The sequence below is a fragment of the Triticum urartu genome, chromosome 3 (genome assembly GCF_003073215.2).
Source record: "Triticum urartu cultivar G1812 chromosome 3, Tu2.1, whole genome shotgun sequence".
In the NCBI taxonomy this organism is placed as follows: Eukaryota; Viridiplantae; Streptophyta; class Magnoliopsida; order Poales; family Poaceae; genus Triticum; species Triticum urartu.
Window position 1 is genome coordinate 457227845 of NC_053024.1, and position 20134 is coordinate 457247978.

Below are 20134 nucleotides of genomic sequence, written 5' to 3' on the forward strand. Positions count from 1 at the left end.
GCGACACAGACGGGCATTTAATGCTCTTGTCCCCTGCCGTCAGGGTTAGGTATGATAACGCTGTAGCAGCTAGCTCTGCCTACTACAACACCTAGCTGTGCCTACCCACGGCACCCTTTCCACTTTTGCCCTCCGTTTCCCTATGTGGGTAACCCCTTGAGCATATAAAAGGAGGCCCGGGGCAACGTAGAGGGGGGTCGGCCATTTTGAGAGCCTTCGAGAGGTTCAGCCATTCCACACACTCATGCTCGATCTCGCTCCCGAGCTAGAAATCAATACCAATCCACAAAGCAGGAGTAGGGTTTTACGCATCCTTGTGGCCCGAACCTGGGTAAATCGCTCGCGTGCTTCGCCTCGATTTACTCTTCGCACGACCAACCGCCCGCGTGCTTCGCCTCGATCTGCTCTTTGCGCAGCCTCCGCCCCCCGCCGAACCAAAAGGGACCCGGTCCGCCGGTCCCATAGGTGCCCGTGGATCAGAAACCCCGGCAGCGGGCCTACCCGTTGTTCTCCGTCACCCGCCGCCAACGCCGCCACCGGCCGGGCAGGGAACGAACAGCAAGCATCCTCGTTGCACCCCTTGGTGCGGTGGGACGGCCGCACCGCCACTCCATTGCTGACCCCTGCCGGCTCCTCGTCTCACGCTCGTCACGCCCCCACGGATGCGCGGGCCGCGCTACTCATGGCACCCGAGCTCCTGCGTTACTGCCCAGTCGACGACCTCTACGAGGACTGGCTGGACCGCATCGCCGAGCTCGTCAGCACCGCAGGGGGCTCCCCTACACCGTGCCTCTCACTGCCTCGTCCACTGCCAGCTACAGGCGACGTAGCTTACACGGCACCTCCACCACCCCTGCACCAAGACAGTGCCCTAGCGCCAAGGCGCGCGGCTCCGCGGCGCGACCCACCATGCCAAGGGCCCGCGCGTGAAGAAAGAAGCTGTCAAGAAGTTCCTCGACCCCAAGAGAATGCTCCATCGCTCCGCGCACCGCCAAGTCAGGATCGCTTACCACGTCAGGGCCATGCGCCGCATGCCGTGGTGGCGCGCGGGCGCCAAGATCAGGCTCCACCTCCACGACAGGCCCCAGTGACTATGGCCGGCTTCCGCGCCTTCACCCCCGAGTTGCGTAGCGTCGCCTGGCCGGGCAAGTTCAAGCTGGATCTGCCTCGTCGCTACGACGGCACCCTCGACCCCGCTGAGTTCCTTCAGCTCTACGAGTTGAGCATCGAGGCGGACAACGACGACGAGGAAGTCATGGCGAACTGGTTCCCCATGGCTCTCAAGGATGGCGCACGCTTGTGGCTCCTGAACCTGCCTCCAGGCTCCATCTCTTCTTGGAACGAGATGTGCGACCGCTTCAACGCCAACTTCCAGGGCACTCACGACCGCCCCATGGCCGTGGGTGACCTGCACCGCGTCAAGCAACAACGGGGAGAGACCCTCTAGAAGTACATCCAGCGCTTCAACAACTTTCGCCTCAAGATCCCCAAGGCGACGAACGAGGCCATCATCTCTGTGTTCTTCGATGGCATCGGCGACGTCAAGATGAAGGAGGACCTCGCCATCCACGAGGAGCTGTGCACATCCCTGGAGCTGTTCAACCTGGCGATCAAGTGCGCAAGGGCTGAGGAAGGGAGCCTTTCCCTCCTCGAGCTCCCACCTGCCGACCCGGAGGAGAAGAAATCCAAGGCCAAGGACGTGAAGCGCAAGGGAGTCGCCGTGCTCACGGCGGAGCTGGACACGAAGCGCGGCAAGGACCAGCCTGAGTCATCCAAGGGCAGCCGACCGTTCTGCGCCTTCCACAACGTGCACAACCACAACACCAACGATTGTTAAGAGCTCATGGCCATTAGCGACAGACGCTTCGGTCAATGCACCGAGCGCAATGACCAAGGCCACGGCCGAGGAGGAGGACGTGGTGGAGGACGCTGGGATGACCATGGCCCACGCCAGGAGTGGCGCGACCGACCTCGCGAGGACCGCTGGCAAGATCAGCTTTGCGAGGATCGCCCTCAAGGCAACCCCGGTCTTCCTCCGCTGCCGCCACCACCAAGAAGTAACGACGACCACCATCAAGACGAGGGGGCTAGGGGCTTCCAGGAGCCGTGTGCCATCGCCTGCATCTTGGGTGGAGCTCAAGCCCCAGCCTCACAGTGTATCTTCAAGAAGTTTGCTCGCCAGGTGAACGCGGTCCTCCCCAAGCTCGAGGCCACTCGCCCGCTCAGGTGGTCCAAGTGCGCCATCACTTTCAGTTCGGCAAATCAGCTCAAGTGTGCGGCTACCGCTGGCGATCTCCCAATGCTTTGTTCACCTGTCATCAGCAATGTGCAAGTCACCAAGACCCTCATTGATGGCGGCAGAGGGCTCAACGTCCTGTCCATCGAGACGTTCGACAACCTACAAGTCCCCTACGATCAGCTTCAGCCCACTAAGCCCTTCTCAGGAGTGACCGATGGCTCCACCATGCCGATAGGTCAGGTCCGCCTCCCAGTCACCTTTGGAGAACGCAACAACTACCGCACCGAGCTCATCAACTTCGACGTCGCCCATATCCATCTGCCGTACAATGCCATCCTCGGGTACCCAGCCCTGGCCAAGTTCATGGCAGTGACGCACCACGGCTACAATGTCCTCAAGATGCCAGGGAGCAGCGGGATCATCATAGTCCCCTGCGAAGAAAGAGATGCAGTGTGCTCCTTCGAGCGCGCCTTCCAAGCAGCATCAATCGAAGACCCCGACAACAATGCAGCTCGGTACCCTCCTGAGGTCGTCCCCAAGAAGAAGCAGCTACTCCGTGCCGGACCTCGGGAGGGTAGCGCCGCAAGTGGTACCATGTCAAGATCAGCGCCCGCACCTGGGGTGCCTCCCTCTATTGCATAGGAAGGCGCACCCGGTTCCCTCCTCGGCCAGGGCTCGGGGGCTCTCTTCTGGAGGGCCTCAGACCTTGCCAACGTCGCGAGGGAGGCGCTCGGGCACCACTCGGAGGCGTGCTTCGTGGCACGTCTCTCTCAGGAAGACACTGTGCAAGGAGCGCCCGGCGCTCAGGAGTTCATCACCAAGGTATCTCAAGAGCTTTAGGAAGCAAGAGCAATACGTGGCGACCGCCGCCCACCTAGCATCGCTCCCCACCTAGGCGAGGGTGGTGAGCTGCGTGTCTGCATCGACATCCCAGGGCTCAACCGAGCGGCATCTCAGGAGCGCTTCTGGCCTTCGCGTGTTGGGCGCTGCGAAGGCCCACCTCATCGGTACGTTTGCATGCCGTTCGGCATGCCGAGTGTGGCTGCTGCCTTCCAGCGCAACCTACGGAGCGTCATGATGAGTCAGGAGGCCAGGCACCATGCAGTCCTGGCGAAGATGGCGACGGTCCTCAAGGAACCGCCTGGACCCCCAGAGCCTCCCGAGGCTCAGGGCCCCGGTGGCTCGTGAGGAGCAACTCCTTCGCCACGTACCTTCAGCTGCCTCAACACCCCTTCATCAACGGAACCAGGTGACACTTTCCAAGTTTATTTAGCTGGGAGCACCCCCAGGGTTGCATCATTCCCAAACTGCGTGGGTCCGTCCCTGTGGCATGTATCCCCTCCTATTTATGTCTTTAGCTTACCTCGCTGGGGCCGCCCCTCGGGCTGCATCATCCCCAAGCCGCTCGGGCCTGACCTAGTGGCACGTATCATTCATGCATTTACCTAAGCTAGTTTTCCTTCCATGCTTAATCTATCTATGACTATCACCTACTTGATTGTCGCCCACCACGGGAGCTGCGCGCCGGTCGTCTTTCTTTAGGACCCTTCACGTGAGAGGGTTAGGCACGGCGTCTGTGCTCAGGCCCGTCCCTGCAGCGTCGATAAATCCAACGGCTGAGCTCTGTCTGGCGGGCCGGCCCTATTCACGTCACCTCCTTGGGCTGTTGGTGCTTGGTCTTCCCACGCGATAATCTCAGGAGATTCGTTCGGCGCAGGTTGTCTAACCGCCTCGCAGGACCACCATAGTGAACAAGAATCAAGATCAGGCGCAACCCGCCTTGAGGTAGGGCCTCGTGAGTCCTGCGCTGGCCCACGAGTGCCCAGATACACCTCGTCCAGCCCTACCGTGCAAGCCACGTGTCAGGGCGGGGCTGTACACGCCCCAGGGGCTCTCTGCAGTAGGGAGTCCCCTCCCACAAGCCAGCGACGGACCAGTGATCACCATGGCAATTTGTGCCCTTCCTCGTGCTAACCTGCAGGAACTTCCTGAGCACTACAGTGGGCGGCACCGCGGACTCTTTCTCTTCTCCTATGCGATCCGCTTACGCATTAAAAGGGGGGCTGCTAAGCATCGCGAGTCAGGAGCTCTTACTGGCTCTCCAGCCCTCACCCCCTAGCCTTGACCACGGCATCGCGACCTGGCATACCAGCGGCGGATGAGCCCGCTCGAGGGTTGGGACCTGAGGACGTAGAGCACCAGGAAGAACATGGAGAAGAGGGGGAGGCTCGCACGGGCCTAACCTAGCTACCCAACAGCGGCCAACACCCAAGTCCGATGTGGCACTTGAAGCCGGCTCCGGAATGCCAAGATAATTTTCGTACCTGGACCAACCCAGCGTTACGGCATAAGATCCTCGCCTTTTTTCTGCCCTGCTGCGGCAACGTCGCCTTCCTTTCCCATCCTTAGTCAGCTGCTTGCACGCTAAAGGGGACCCCTTGAGCATCGTGTTTCAGGAGCTCTTACTGGACCCCGGGCCGCTCACCTCCTGGCCTTGACCACGGCATCGTGACCTGGCATACCAGCGACGGCTGCAGCCTGCCTGGGGACCAGGACCTGTCGGCGTAGAGCACCAAGCTGCCGCGAGGTTGGAAAGGGGAGACCTAGCCTCAAGAGGAGGTGCGTTCACGAATTTTCATAACAAGGATAATATGAACAAAGGACATTACAGATGCTTTACACGCCCCCGCGGGGTCCGTTTCGATTCCTCGCAAGGAACAAAAGGAAAGGAAACCCTAGGAACTCTATCTACATGCGCCGGACGTCACGGGCACCATCATCAACAGTGGGCCACGTGAGGCCGGCCCAACCCCATCTAGATCAGCGACGATGGCGGCTGGACGTCGCGGCCCTGCTCCGGGCGCGGCGGTAGCTCGAGGGCACGTAACTGTCGTCGCTCATCTATGGAGTCTCTGCGAGCTCGGGAGAATCGCTGGACCACCAGGAGTCACCGCTATCGCCGGAGGAGCTGCATGCCAGGCCTGCGGTAGGGCCGGCACCCGCCACTGCACCATCCTGGTGACTTCCTTCAGAGCAGCACTCCAAGCGGCGGCCTTCCTCGTCGAAGACCTTGAAGAGCAGCGTGGAGGCGCCGTCATACTCAAAGTGGATGGTGAGGGCACCCTCCGCACGGCAGGCTCAGGCGATCTCGCCCCAGCCACGAGTCATGAAGATCCTCCCGGAGGCGATGGCCTCAACTTCTACTCCAGTCGTCGGGGCGTCATAGTCGATGTGCTGCAACCAAAGCTTGAGAGGGCCTCTCGGCAGCATCTCGACGAAGAAGAACTACGGAAGGTGAATCCAAGTGCTCGGGGGCATTGCCGCCCACAACACAAACTCGTGTGAGGAGTCCGCAGGGTTGACCCCTAGGGCGACGGCGTGCGCCTCCGCTGCACGGCGGCCACGGCCCTGGCGCGGGCGGCGGCGCTCATAGCTCCTCCGTATGGAATCATCAGCGTAAGCATCCAAGGGCAATGGTACCCAGGAGGCGGCCTTTCATACCACGGCCACGACACCACCGGCCTCACGACCATCTCGCGATGATTGGGCCTCCTCTTCTTCGGAGGGAGAAGCTCGAGCTCGCTGAGGGGAGCCTTGCTCTTCTCTGCGGTCGAGAACCTCCGAATCGGCGCCATGACTGCACCAGCAAGGAGTGGAGCAAGGAAGGAGAAGAAGCGGGAGAGGCAAAGGAGAGACGGGTGATGGGGGCTCCGCCCCTGACCTCCCATTTATAGCCAAGGGGAGGCCAACCGCCGGCCTCCATGAACTAAGGTAATGATGGTTTTTTCCTTGCATGCAGCAAGGACTCGTCAAATCGGGCAGTTGTTGAGGTAGCGTGGGGAAGCGGAGACGCCCACGACCAATCAATCGCCACACGTCAAGCAAGGCCGCAGGCTATTGGGGCCCACGTTGCTCCGCACCTGCCCCTTGGCTTCGCCTCGAAGCCAGGCCCGAGCGCGACTTGGGCCCCGGGGCTACTGCCGGCTTTCTGGGAACGGGGGTCTCCAGACTTGCCTCCCTGCAGCCCACGGCGTGGCTCTGTGAGCGGGCCCGTACTACCCATCTTCACTAACAAGCACTCAAGACCCTCGCGAGGGGCCAAGCCTTGTGAGGCGGATGACACAAGACCTCCTCGGGAGCGGCCTCACCAGGCTGGATCGCGAGGGGCAGAGACATCAAGGCAAGACAAACCTCGCGGGGTTCCAGTGACGTTAGCCGTGACGACCAAGCCCAGGTGGGCGCCAGCGCGCACAATGTCCTTGTTACCTCTTTGGTGCTAAGGAGGCAAGCGCAGACGCAGAGTACCAAGGCGTCAAGCAAAGGTTTCCATATCGGTGCAATGAGACCAAGACCAGCATGATGGCAGGACGGAGGTCACCATGGAGCCCAAGGCGGCGTCACCACCAGAGCCGTTGGCAGGCAAAGACCACTTTTGTCAGGATAAGCTGTACTAGCTGTCGCCTTTCAAATTGGCCATTGTTGGCTCCCTTCCCACTCAATATTTGGGGAGAGGACCAGGGCCTCTGTAAATAGGACTAGCCACCACCATAGCTAGAGGGATCAACCTCATCCTGGATCGGAGCAAATCCATCCGGACAACCACAAGTTCACCAAGCACAAGAACACCTCTCCTGAGTAGGCTGTTCTTCCCCTTGTACTGTTCATCCTCAGCCCAAGAGGCAATCCACCACCACCACACTGGAGTAGGGTATTACACCACAACGGTGGCCTGAACCGGTATAAATCTTGTGTCCCTTGTGTTGCGAGTTCGTCTAGCTTGCCATTTAGACCATGGCGAGGATGAGGGCGTGAGTTGGTAGGGGGGATCTTTGCGCGCACCCTAGTGTTCGAACCATAAGGGTTTTGCCGGGACCCGAAATCCGACATTTGGCGCGCCAGGTAGGGGTGCGCCGAAGCTTTCCTTCTAACGCTCTGTGTTCCATCGCTTCGTCGCAACCATGTCGGACGCTCGTCGCGCCCGAGTTGAGCACCGGGCCGCCCACGCTGCCCACGTCGCCCAGACGGCTCCTGTCGGCAGGCCTCCCCGTCATTCTCTGTCACCTACCGCCAACGCCGCCACCGGCCCGGCGGGGAACGAACAGCAAGCATCCTCGTTGCACCCCTCTATGCGGCGGGACGACCGCACCGCCACTCTCTCACTGACCCCCGCCGGCTCCTCGTCTCATGCTTGTCATGCCCCCACGGATGCGCGGGCCGTGCTACTCATGGTACGCGAGCTCCTACGTTACCTCCCAGTCGATGACCTCTATGATGACTGGCAGGACCGCATCGCCGAGCTCGTCAGCACCGCAGGAGGCTCCCATGCATCGTCCCTCTCGCTGCCTCGTCCACCGCCAGCTACGGGCGACGTAGCTCACGCAGCATCTCCACCACCCCTACACCAAGACGGCGCCCTGGCCCAAAGCGCGCGGCTCCGCGGCGCGACCCACCGCGCCAAGCACCCACGCGTGAAGAAAGAAGTTGTCAAGAAGTTCCTCGACCGCAAGAGAACGCTCCACTCCTCCCCGCACCGCCACATCAGGATCGCTTGCCACGGCAGTGCCATGCGCCGCTTGCCATGGTGGCGCACTGGCGCCAAGACCAGGCTCCACATCCATGGCGGGTTCCGGTGACTACGGCCGGCTGTCGCGCCTTCAACCCCGAGTTGCATAGCGTCGCCTGGCCGTGCAAGTTCAAGATGGATCTGCCTCCTCACTACGACGACACCCCCGACCCTGCTGAGTTCTGCAGCTCTACGAGTTGAGCATGGAGGCGGCCAACGACGACGAGAAATTCATGGCGAACTGGCTCCCCATGGCTCTCAAGGATGGCGCGCGCTCGTGGCTCCTGAACCTGCCTCCAGGCTCCATCTCCTCCTAGAACGAGATGCGCGACCGCTTCATCGCCAACTTCCAGGGCACTCACGACCGCCCCCCGGCCGCGGGTGACCTGCGCCGCGTCAAGCAACAACCTGGAGAGACTCTCCAGAAGTACATCCAACGCTTCAACAACGTTCGCCTCTAGATCCCCAAGGTGGCGGACGAGGCCATCATCTCTGCGTTCTCTGATGGCGTCCGCGATGTCAAGATGAAGGAGTAGCTCGCCATCCACGAGGAGCTATGCACATCCCTGGAGCTGTTCAACCCCCCAGGCCAGTGCTCCACCGCTGGTCCGACCTATCAACCGCTGGTGGCTGCTAGGGGAAACTCTATGATTGGCCCACCGGAAGTTTGGACAATCCTATTGTGGCCTGAGACGAGATACACGCGGCTACTATCAGGGTGTCGGCACACCAAGAGGTCTTGCTGGACTTGTTTTACCATTGTCGAAATGTCTTGTGCACCGGGATTCCGAGTCTGGTTGGGTGTCCCACGACGGAGGATTGTCTCCGCGGATCATGAGCTTGTCATGGGCTAAGTTGGGACTGGTACGTCTCCAACGTATCTATAATTTTTTATTGTTCCATGCGATTATATTGTCCATCTAGGATGTTTTATATGCATTTATATGCTATTTTATATGATTTTTGGGACTAACTTATTAACCTAGAGCCCAGTACCAGTTTCTATTTTTTTCCTTGTTTTTGAGTATTGCAGAAAAGGAAAACCAAACGGAGTCCAATTGACCTGAAAATTCACGGAGATAATTTTTGGACCAGAAGAAGCCCATGGACTACCGGAGATGGGCCAGCAGAGTCCCGAGGTATCCACGAGGGTGGGAGCGCACCCCCTACCTCGCGGCCGCCTCGGCGACCCCCCTGACTTGTTCCCGACACCAACACCTCTTATATATACCCAAACTTCCTGAACATTACCTAGATCGGGAGTTCCGCCGCCGCAAGCCTCTATAGCCACCGAAAACCAATCTAGACCCATTCCAGCACCCTGCCGGAGGGGGGAATCCATCACCGGTGGCCATCTTCATCATCCCGGCGCTTTCCATGACAAGGAGGGAGTAGTTCACCCTCGGGGCTGAGGATATGTACCAGTAGCTATGTGTTTGATCTCTCTCTCTCCCTCGTGTTCTTGATTCAGCACGATCTTGATGTATCACGAGCTTTGCTATTATAGTTGGATCTTATGATGTTTCTACCCCTCTACTCTCTTGTGATGAATTGAGTTTTCCCTTTGAAGTTATCTTATCAGATTGAGTCTTTAAGCATTTGAGAACACTTGATGTATGTATTTCATGTGCTTATCTGTGGTGACAATGGGATATTCACGTGATCTACTTGATGTATGTTTTGGTGATCAACTTGCGGGTTCCGTGACCTTGTGAACTTATGCATAGGGGTTGGCACACGTTTTCGTCTTGACTCTCTGGTAGAAACTTTGGGGCACTTTTTGAAGTTCTTTGTGTTGGTTGAATAGATGAATCTGAGATTGTGTGATGCATATCGTATAATCATGCCCATGATTACTTGAGGTGACATTGGAGTATCTGCAATTGTTTATTCTGGTGTGAGGGAACGATCTGTATAGTCACTTATGTAATTGGATGTTTATTTCAGTTATATATATACACACACATGTTATTCTTCTATAGATAGAGCAAATCACACGGCTTATTAGCAACAATCGTCTGTGTTATTACTGGTCTTCGCACACATTTCTGATTACGGACCTGTTTGCCACGTATCACACACTTCTTGTTCAGTTGAACCATTTCCATTGAGTTGCCTAATCACACACAATTCATCCTAGTGAACCGTATGATGTATATCGCACACACCTTCATGTGGTTGCCCGTTTCTTTTGTTCCACCTCATCGCAAACAGTTAATTGAACTGAAATGTATGCCCTGCATCGCACATGCAACTAAAATCTAAACGGTGTTTGATGCATCCGTCATCGCAAACGTTTTGCACCTTTTGGACGGTTTTTTACACCACCGTTTGCGATTATGCCATCACACAAAGTTTCGTCGAAGGGTCTCTGATCGTAGTGTCATGTTTCGTCGAATGGTCTCTAATTATTTGGACCATCCTGAAGTAGTGTATGGACTTGGCCCTGAACGAGCTGGCCGCGGTGGTTGCCGTCCCCGCGCCCGCGCTAGCAACCATCCCCGTAGCATTGATGGGCTGGTCACCGAGCACGATCGCAGAGCTGGAAGCCGCGGGCGTCAGAGAGGTCTTCGTGGACCCATGCGAGCTCGTGCACATGCCAGCGCCAGCGCCCGTGCCCATGCGCGCTCCTGCACCCACCACAGCGCTAGTCCCCGTGCGTTTGGTTGCACCCTCCATGCCCGTGCCCGTGCGCACGCCCCCCTTAGCGGCATGGGACACCACCGTCGACCACTACCTCTTAGTTTCGCCAGTTGCCGTCCTCCCGCGCCCCGCCCGTCGATCGCGCGACGACATGATGTTTGATTTACAAGTGAAGAACATTATGTTCTGCCTTGAAGACTTCAACAACGGCATCCCCGAGGATGACAACGACAACGACGGCGCGGCACGCCGCCGGAAATAGTTTATATGGGGTTTAATACTGTATCTCGATCATATGAATATAAATTCGCAGTGTGACTGAATGAAAGATATGGTTTGAACGAACTTGTGTTTTTCTCTCTTAATGTACAGACTTATCAAACGATTTTCTTTTAAGAAAATCCTCAATGGTTTTTAAATATGAAACACTCATCGCAAACGTTTTAGTTAGAACACCCGTATGCAAACCGACAGCTTCCCCAAGAAGCCAAGGGAAAATGTGCCAACCAGGATTTGTGCAGCTCTTGATCGCAAACATTTTAGATAGAACACTTGTATGCAAAGTGAGAGATATGCTCTTCCCCCTTAAGTCAAGGGAAAATTTGCAGCGCGGGATTTGTGCATCCCCTCAATGTAAACGGTTGTTTTGGAAGACCCGTGTACAACCACGTACAAACAATTTGCTAAGATTTGCATCTGTCATATTGGGTATGTTGCCATTTGTCAAACTGGAAAGATTGACATTTATAGATCTAGTAACATTGCCATTTGTCAACCTTGTAACACTGCTAGTGGTTACCCCGGCGGTCGACGGTGGGCTGGCGGCCACGGCGGCCGACGATGGGGTGGCGGCCACGACCACCACCTCCTGCTTTCGGGCTATGATGGCGGAGCGGGTGATGGCCACGGTGGCCGACAGTGGGGTGGCAGCCGAGACGGCCACCTCCCGCCTTTGGGCCACGGCGGTAGAGAGGGCGATGGACCTGGCTTTCGACGGTGGTGTGGCGGCAACGGTGGTGGAGCGTGTGGTGGGTGTTCCGCGCACACCCAACAGGGAAGCCACACGCACTACACTACGCCAGGGACTGCGCCGCAACCGTGGTGTAGCCTCCCAGCTGGAGCTGTCCTCTGATAATGGAGGAGTGGCTGAGCGACGACGATGGACCGGTGCCATTGGCAATTGTGGGAGAAGCAGACGAGATAAGATACAGGGAGGGAGGGGAAAATGCGACGCAGGACTCGCCGACCATGAGGGTTTATATAGCAGGTCGGTAAGCATTCGGATTATGGGGGATTTCACCGAGTTGGGCAGGAAGCTTGCACGAGAACCTGCGAGGTTGCGCAGGAATGGGCTCCCCGACGATTCCTTGGCGCCACTTCGAGCCACCGTTTGGCCAAAAGAACGCCCCCCCGCGCGCTGCATAAGCTTGTGCTATAAGCCGTCTGCGGCAGCGGGGTGACAAGACGTGCAAGAGGAGGACGAAAGACCACATACACATACGGTTAATAAAAAACGTTTGTGATTTAGTTACCTACTATACCCCTGTACTGGTTTATAAATTTAGCAACAATATAATTAGCATAGTCTGCATACCGTAGACTATTACGAGAAGCATTTCTGACAGCTAGTTGCTCATCAGGGAAACTATCATCAGTAGGTAATGGGTCATCAAGAACATTTTACAACCTAGATAAGTTATCAGCTAACGGATTCTTAGCTCCCTTCCTATCATTAATGTGCAAGTCAAACTCTTGTAGCGGTAGAACACACCTAATGAGCGTAGGTTTAGCATCTTTCTTTTCCATATGGTTTTTAATAGCAGCATGATCAGTGTGAACAATTACTTTAGAATCAACTATGTAAGATCTGAATTTATCACAAGCAAACACAATTGCTAAAAATTCTTTTTCAGTAGTACCATAACTTCTTTGAGCACCGTCTAGAGTTTTGCTAGCATAATGGGTAACATTTAATTTCTTATCAACTCTTTTTCCTAGAACAGCATTGAGGGAGTCCTGGATTAGGGGGTCTCCGGACAGCCGGACTATATCCTTTGGCCGGACTATTGGACTATGAAGATACAAGATTGAAGACTTCGTCTTGTGTCCGGATGGGACTCTACTTGGCGTGGAAGGCAAGCTAGCCAATACGGATATGGATATCTCCTCCTTTGTAACCAATCTTGTGTAACCCTAATCCTCTCTGGTGTCTATATAAACCGAAGGGTTTTAGTCCGTAGGACAACAATCATAACAAACAATCATACCATAGGCTAGATTCTAGGGTTTAGTCTCTCTGATCTCGTGGTAGATCTACTCTTGTACTACACATATCATCAATATTAATCAAGCAGGACGTAGGGTTTTACCTCCATAAAGAGGGCCCGAACCTGGGTAAAACATCGTGTCCCCTGCCTCCTGTTACCATCCGGCCTAGACGCACAGTTCGGGACCCCCTACCCGAGATCCGCCGGTTTTGACACCGACATTGGTGCTTTCATTGAGAGTTCCGCTGTGCCGTCGCCACCAGGAAGGATGTCTCATCCTGTCTTTAGAGACGACACTATTGCTGAGGGAGCTTTGGCTGTCGGCCAAACTCTCCCGCAAGGTGGTTTTCTTATGACCGCCTGTTCGGCCGCTGCGCCGATGATGACTTCTCGGGTCATCGAAAGCAATCTTCACGTCAACTCAGAAATCACCAAGCAGTTAGATCCAATGGAGCTCTCTTCCCTGAACGAGCTCTTAGATCGCATCGCCGCCCTGGGAGTCGCTACAGACTACGATCAGATTGGGCCTAAACCCGATCTGAGGGAGATCAACTCTCCCCAGGTCACCCATCACATTGTAGTGGTGGAGGAACAATGCGGCAACCCTTCATCTATCTTAAGGACTAGCTATGTCCGGATTCCCGATCCCTCCAAGCCGGATACCCGCGGAGGGGAGGACGTCACTCAAGGCCTGAACCTAGAATCAGGCAGCGGGCTAGATTTATCGGAAAACATCCAAGAATCCAAACTTCCGAGTTCAGAAACTCCTTGTCCGCTGAGTCTCAGATTGGGTGAGGATTCGGATTCAATTCCACCGACCCACCCAAACATACGCGATCTATCCCAAATTAGGCAAGAGCCCGAAGAAACAGTACACCGTTACTGGGCCAGATTCCTCCTGGTTATGAACAGGATAAAGGACTACTGTGAGGAAGACGCAATTTCATTCTTCTGCAATAATTGCACGGACAAGGGAATCCTCAACGCCATAAGTCGCCGTGAAATTACACACTTTGCCGACTTGGTGTCCATAGTACGAAAGTACTGTGCGATGGAAAGCACCTGTAAAACCGAAATAAAATTTTGGGATAATCCGGCCCTGAATACAAACCCAGTCTGAAATAAAAGGGTGCATTATCACAATACACCTGGGTTAACTACCAAAAAGCAAAAGCCCTCTACGGGGCAAGGAACCGTACTGGAGGAATGGCTCAACGGACCCTGCAAAATTCATAGTACAGCAAATGCAATACCAACGCACAGCCTTAGAGCATGTTGGATACTCCGGCAGGTGGCCAAAAGTGGTGAGGATCTACTCCTCCCAAAGACCATAGAGCACCATCCCGCGGACAACAATACGGTGTTAACGGTCTTTGAGACCTTCACATCAAATAATAGACGCAAGCGAACACTCCGCAACATGGCCAAAATCTGCCACATAGTAGAATTAAATCCTTGGAGTGACACGGCTATTACCTTCAATGTCAGTGACGAACCTAAATTCCGAACAACCCAAGCACCAGCCGCACTGGTCCTCAGTCCAATCGTGGACGGCTTTCGACTCACCAGGGTACTCATGGACGGCAGCAGCGGATTAAACCTCATCTATGAGGAAACTCTTCAAAAGATGGAAATAGACTGGAGCCGCATTAAGCAAAGTAGCACAACCTTTAGAGGAATCATCCCCAGTCGGGAAGTACGTTGTGCTGGAAAAATCACACTAGACATGGTATTCGGCACACCGGATAATTACAGGTCCGAAGAAATTACATTCCAAGTGGCCTCGTTCAGCAGCGGATACCAAGCTCTATTATGGCGGGAGGCGTTTACAATCTTCCAAGCCATACCCCATTACGGGTACATGAAGCTCAAAATGCCCGGGCCCAACGGAATCATCACTCTTGCTAGTGATCCGGACATAGCACTCCACGCCGAAAATAAGACAGCTGTACTGGCCCTTGAGGCACTATCCGAAGCCCTAGCGGCCGAGGAACTATCTGCGCTGCGCTCCACGGTGAACAGGGACGACGTGATACTTGATAAAAGATCCAAGTCCACCTCCTTTAAACCGGCGGACGAAATAGTCAAATTCCAAGTCCATCCAACGGACCCTACAAAAACAGCTTCCATCGGGGCACAATTAAACCCTGATGTCGACGCCGCACTGTGAGAGTTCCTACGCGAGAACTGGGACATTTTTGCCTGGCACCCTTCAGACATGACAGGAATCCCACGCAAGCTGGCTGAGTACAGCCTAAATATCCTAAAAGGATTCAAGCCAGTCAAGCAGGCTCTTCGACGTTTCTCCGAACCCAAGAGACAAGCCATGGGAGAGGAACTAGCCAAGCTATTGGAGGCCAGATTCATCAGAGACATAAAACATCCGGACTGGCTAGCAAACCTGGTGATGGTACCGAAGAAGGACAAATCCTGGCGCTTGTGCGTCGATTTTAAGGACCTTAACAAGGCCTGCCTAAAGGATCCCGTCCCCCTCCCCCGCATCGATCAAATCATCGATGCTACCGCAGGACATGATTCATTGTGTTTCCTCAACGCATACTCTGGCTACCATCAAATTAAAATGGCAGAGCCAGACCAAGCCGCAACGGCATTCATCACACTGTACGGCCCATTCTGCTTCAACACAATGCACTTCGGGCTCAAAAACGCCGGCGCAACATATCAGTGCATGATTCAGACTTGTCTGGCAAACCAGATCGGCAAAATAGTGGAGGCATACGTAGATGACATGGTCGTTAAAACCAAGCATGTCGAAACTCTAGTAGACGACTTGAGGCTCACATTTGACAACCTCCGAACATATGACATCAAGCTCAATCCGGAAAAATGCGTTTTCGGCGTACCAGCCGGAAAGCTCTTGGGATTCATTGTCTCCAGTAGAGGTATTGAAGCTAATCCGGCCAAAATCCGAGTGTTGTCACAGTTGGCTACCCCAATAGACCTCAAACAAATACAAAAATTGACTGGATGCGTGGCGGCTCTAAGCCGCTTTATCTCCCACTTGGGCGAAAAGGCATTACCCCTTTATCGCCTCCTCCGGCGCACTGAACACTTCGAGTGGACAGATGCCGCCACGGCCGGACTCAACGAAATCAAAGCCATATTGGAAACAATCCCAGTCCTGGCCGCGCCAAACATTGGCGAACCAATGCTATTATACATTGCGGCAACTCATCAAGTCGTAAGCGCAATGCTCGTCGTCGAGCGAGAAGTGGACGGACACAAATTCCCCCTTCAAAAGCCGGTTTACTATGTGTCCACTGTCCTTACTCCATGAAAACCACAGTACCCGCATTATCAAAAGATAGCATACGCGGTATTTATGGCATCCCGGAAGCTGCGACACTACTTTCAAGAGTGTTTGATAACGGTAGCCTCGGAAGTGCCACTCAACGATATTATAAACAATCGTGATGTGACGGGCCGGATTACCAAATGGGCCATTGAGCTCCTCCCGTTTGACATAACTTACAAGCCACGGTGAGCTATTAAGCCGCAAGTTTTGGCTAACTTCGTCGCTGAATGGACGAAAGCCGAACTCCCTAAAGAGTACGACACATATTCAAACTGGATCATGCACTTCGACGGCTCCAAAATGTTGGCTGGTCTAGGGGCTGGCGTCGTTTTGACGTCCCCAACAGGAGACACCATTCAATACGTACTACAGATAATGTATACGGACTCCAACAACGCAGCCGAATATGAGGCCCTTCTACATGGTCTCCGGATGGCAGTATCCATGGGCATTCAACGCCTAGAGGTGCGCGGGGATTCGAACCTCGCGATATCCCAAATAAATGGAGACTTTGATACCAAGGATCCAAAAATGGCAGCTTATCGCAATGCCGTCCTAAAAATATCAGCTCGGTTCGAGGGGCTCGAATTTCACCATGTGGCTCGGGAAAACAATCAGGCGGCGGATATCCTCGCCCGCATCGGCGCAAAACGCGACGCGGTCCCTCCCAACATATTTCTGGAAAGGCTTTTCAAGCCATCCATAGCATGGGAAGGGGACACCGATAACAACAGTACGGACCTGACCAAAATACCCGATACCGAACTCTGTGACACAATCGGAGGCTCCACCACCGAAATAACACAATCATCCCACGAAATAATGGCCATTATTGCCCCGTGGACAGAACCATTCCTGGCCTACCTAACTAGATAGGAACTTCTGGAGGACCAAAATGAGGCACATTGCATAGTGCGGCGATCCAAGGCCTACAGGGTCCATGAGGGAGAATTGTACAAAAAAAGCGCTACCGGAGTCCTTCAAAGGTGCATCTCCGAAGAGGAAGGGCGGAACCTTTTGGCAGAAATTCACGCCGGACTCGGCGGTCATCACGCCGCAGCCCGGGCTCTTGTAAGAAAGGCCTTCCATACAGGATTCTATTGGCCAACGGCCCGGGCAGATGCACAGGACTTGGTCCAACATTGCGCCGGTTGCCAGCTCTTTGCAAATCAAAGCCACATGCCACCTACTGCCCTCCAAACAATCCCCATTACATGGCCCTTCGTGGTCTGGGGGCTGACATGGTTGGACCCCTTGAAGGGGGAACCCACAAGAAAAAATACTTATTGGTCATGGTGGATAAATTCACCAAATGGATAGAGGCTAAACCGGTTAAAAGGAGCCGAATCCGGACCGGTGATAGATTTCATATCCGGGGTTTCATCACTGATAATGGCACGAACTTCATGGCCGATGAGGCAAAACTCTGGTGCAGCAAAATGGGCATCAAGCTCGATTATGCTTCAGTCTATCACCCACAAAGCAACGGTCAAGTCGAACGAGCAAATGGTCTTATAATGAGCGGCATTAAACCCAGATTAGTGCGGTCCTTAACGGAGTCTGACACGCACTGGGTAGAGGAGCTCGACTCCGTACTCCGGGGGCTGCGGACCATGCCGAATCGTAGTACCGGATATACACCGTTTTTTATGGTGTACGACACAGAGGCAGTCCTGCCCTGTGACATAATTCATGACTCACCTCGAGTGCGCATGTACGAAGAAAGAGAAGCCGAGCTTGATCGGAAGGACAGTCTGGACACCTTGGAGGAAGAGCGCGACGTAGCCAAAGCCCGTTCCGCATTTTACCAGCAACAGGCTCGCAGATACCAAAGCAAAGAAGTATGGGCCAAAACTTATAACGTTGGCGAACTAGTTCTACGGCTGCCGGATAAGAAAAAGAACAAGCTCGAGCCCAAATGGGAAGGTCCCTTCATTATCGACCAAGTTCTGACCGGTGGAGCGTACCGACTACGGGATGCATCGAATAGTCGACTCGAGTCGAACCCATGGAACGCAGCCAGGCTCCGAAGATTCTACGCCTAGCACCGGACTTTATGTTAGTCCCCTCCCTTTGTCCATTTTCTGCATGTGCATCATCTGTCTTGTTTTCCTTTCTTTCTCTTATTTCTCTAGGCCTTCAAGGGTCACATTGTGCCTCACTCATGCATTACGGATGCGCTAGCCGCACTCTTCATACCTGGGGGCTTCTTTCACAGAAGCTTAAATTATTTACCTGGGCCTCACGCCCAACACATGTGTTATACTTCCGCATGTACCTTTTTTCACCATTATATGCATCGATATGACTTAAGTTTTGGCCAAGCTGGGTTGCCTGGCTCTTGTATTTATGCCCTACGTTCCCGTTAATTCGGCTAGGGCATAAGGGGAGCACCTCTGCGATTATTACCGCCGGGTCAGCCGGACGTGTACCTCGGACTGGGTGAAGCCGAAAGCTAGCGTTCTTAAGGGAATATTCGGTCGGTGAACAAAAGATGACATTTATTTATTATCCATATCTACCCCCAGATGCTTTTTTTCCGCTTCTTGTCGCAGTCCGGACATGCACTTTAGGGCATGCTTACCCAGGGAAAGGAACCCTTAACGGAACTATTCTCCCTGGAAGATGTTTCTTACTACCCATGTAATATAACATAACTAGTTGGGCACTTGTCTGATAAAGCACTAATGACCCCTACGCCTGGTCTCCACGCATGCCCCATTTCTTACATAACCGAGAGGGTATTCGGATACACTCCGGACTGTCGGGTCCCGAGGTTGAAGCGAAAAGGTCCACCACGACAAACGATCTACAATCCGGCTAGAAGGCATTATACATGTCACTTTAAAATTACATAGTCAATTTGACTGGTTGAATTCCTCTTCAATACCATCCAATAGGCTGTCTAGTCTACAGTCCTATTGGGAATACTTTGCGGCCAATTCTACTTGGCCGTACACTAAGCTCACAGGGATCTCCTTCCCATCGGGCCCCACAGGTCCGACTTCGGCCATGTGGTTCGGGTCAGCCTTCATGTACCGTGTCTTCACCATTGCCCAGGCTTCCCTGGCACCCTGACGGTAGGCCGATATCTTCCATAATCGGAAGCGCTGCCGCGCTCCCTTTAGCTTTTCTGCAAGCTCTCCAAGGCCTTCGGGTATGTTGACAGATGGCCACCAGGCCTGGGCAACACCTTGCATCACCTGCCGAACTCGTTCATGCAGCTGTGAGGGCTCGGGAAGAAGGTCACCCGTTGAACCGGGCATTTCCTCGGCAGGACAACCCGTTAGCATACCTACAGACATAACTCTGTCAGCCAGTTTCCTCGCCGAACTATTTTTCAAAGTTCGTTCAAGCACTTACTAAATATGCTACGTCGAAGCTGCCGATTCTCCTTAACAGAGTCCGACAGCTGGGCACGAACATCTTTCAGTTCCACGCCCAGCTTGGTGCTGGCATCTAGGAGATCATTCTTCTCCTGCCTCACCCTCGTAAGCACGCTCTCACCGGCCTTCAGCTGGCGTATGAGCTGTTGCTTATCCGGATTTACTCCAGCGTCATCTGCAATTTTATCGTCAGATCTACATATACGCCGCATTCTAATATGATACTTATCACTCGTAGGATATGTTACCATAGGGGGTCTCTTTGGGCTCCCCTGCTGCGGCCAGTGCGGCCTGAAGTTGGGCTTTGCACTCTTCCAGCTCCTGGGACAGTTGAGTATTCTTTTTTGTAAGAACCTGCACAACAAATGATCCTTAAATTAGTTATCCTAACTGTTTCAAGTCTCAGGGGCTACTGATATATATATATAATCATCAAATTTTCTCACCCCTATTTCTTTTACATACTGCTCCGTGGTTCTGGCTAGACCATCTTGAGCGGCACGGAGGTGCGCGTCTCCCGAGTTGAAGGCATCCAATGCCTCTTGGGAGAAACAAGCATCACGAAGAACAGTCCGGCGACGCCTGTGGTTCATGGCACTTTCCACCTCGGAATTGGTGGCGGACAGTTTGTCCACATCCTGTGTCGGAGGAGCGCCCGGCGCACGCCTCGTATTCGTTCCTGCCTCCGAATCCGGCCTTGGAGCCTGCTGGTGGAGGCGC